Source organism: Chenopodium quinoa, unplaced genomic scaffold, assembly GCF_001683475.1.
Source record: "Chenopodium quinoa cultivar QQ74 unplaced genomic scaffold, ASM168347v1, whole genome shotgun sequence".
NCBI classification, from domain to species: Eukaryota; Viridiplantae; Streptophyta; class Magnoliopsida; order Caryophyllales; family Amaranthaceae; genus Chenopodium; species Chenopodium quinoa.
In genome coordinates this window covers 1,162,988-1,165,019 of record NW_018743813.1, presented here as the reverse complement: position 1 = coordinate 1,165,019, position 2,032 = coordinate 1,162,988, and positions in this window count along the sequence as shown.

The window sequence follows — 2,032 nt, the reverse complement described above, 5'->3', positions numbered from 1 at the left end:
ACCCTTTACATGCCCCTATACTTGTATTAGGGTAGTTTGGGAATATAAATGAATAATTTGATTAGGGTAGTAGTTTAACGACCTATCTAACGCTCGATCAAATTTTGTGGTTGTTGTCGGGGAATCGGCTTGTTTAGCGTCTACTTTTGCTTTTGTTAGAGTGATTTTACTTGCTTTTCTTTTTATTTTGTTTGTTTTATCATCCTTGTCATTTCTAATTGTTTGCCTAGCTTTAGTGAATGCATAGGAGGTCTCAAGGACCACCCACACATTAATTTGAGCACGAGATCGACCGAACTTTGAGACAAGTCCGTAGGATTTATCAAGAAGAGGGAAGAGGTCTTGGTGCTATAGTTGATAGTGAGAGTGATTCTTACTCTTCAAGTTCGCAAAGCGGATCAATGGCGGGAGATGATGTTTTGTTTCGTGAGTTCGGAAATCCGAAAGATTATGAGCTCACGGGAGGGATTTTTCTACCCGTCATGGAAACCAACTTCGCAATCTATCCCGAATATACTAGAATGGTCCAATCAAAGCAATTTTCCGGAAGCGCAAGTGAGGACCCTATTGAACATTTGGACCAATTCCTTGAGTTGTGCGCGATGATGCAAAGTAATGAAGGGAGCCAAGACTACATTAGTATGCATCTCTTCCGGCAATCTCTCACCGAAAGAGCAAAGAAATGGACAAAGCAAGTAAAGCCTAACTCTCTCACAACACGGAGGGAGGTAGTAAAGGCGTTCTTGAAGCGATTTATCTCCGAGGAGAAGACCGCCGAAATAAGAAGGTAAATCGCATCATTTGAGCAAGAAGTCGATGAAAGTCTTGGTGAAGCTAGGGAGAGATTCAAAGAGTTGGTGCAAGCGTGTCCTCACCATGAGTACAATCAAGGGTTGCTCTTGTGGTTTTTCTACGACGGATTGGAGCCCATGTCAAGAGCCAACTTGGATGCGGGGGCGAGTGGTCAATTAATACAAATCCCTCAAAATCAAGTTGAAGCAACAATAGAAGAGGTAGAAAATAATTACTCCTGGGGGGCCAAAGAAGGAATGCTCCAAAGAGAGGTGGTATTTATGAATTGGAGAAAGTTGATTAATTGCAACATCAAATTGATCAACTAACAAAAGGGCTTTCCAAGTTGAACACGAGTGTGAGTGCACGTGCAAGCGGTGGAGCAAGCTCCTCTCAATTTAACTCTTTCTCTTGTAAAAATTGTGAAGGAACGAACCATGATACATCTTATTGTGGAGGTTTGAGCCCCGAGCATGTAGTGGCATACAACACAAGGCAAGAAGGATTTAGAGGAAGCGGCGATGGAGTAGCTTGGAGACAACCACCACCCGGGTTTGCATCTCAACCTCAACAATGGAACAAAAAAGCTCAACCTTCCTACAATTCCAACCCTCAATATCAAAATCCACCTCCATCTCAACACCAAAATCCAAGAGGAAGCTACCTATGGAACAACCAATACAACAATCAAACCCAAGCACCTCAAGGAAATAAAGAACAAGCACCTCAAGCGGAGCTAACCATGCATGCACAAATGCAAACTTTTGGGCAACAAATGCAAGATATAGGATCTCACAACAAATGGTTGATTCACAACTAGCTCAATTGGCCGAGAGAACTCCTTTCAATTCACCATCTACTCCACCCGGACAACCACAACCTAACCCTTCTCATAACTCAAAACCCGATACATGCAAGGCGATTACATTTAGGTTGGGAACTTCCATAAAGGACAAAATGAGGGTGGTAATGAGGAAAGGAAGAGAGGATAAGAGAGTGTGAATGAGGCAAGAGAGGTGAGAAAGAAAAAGTTGATGAGATAGAAGAAGGTTCGGAGAAGAAGAAGCTTGACAATGAGAAGACAACTTCAATTCTTAGTGAAGCTAGGAATCATGATGGACCGATTCCTTTTCCCGGTCGACTTGCGGGGAGGAAGTTGAATGACAAGTTTGCAAAATTCCTTAGTGTGATGAAGAATTCGCACATCAACCTCCCTTTCCTTGAAGTTGTTACACAAATT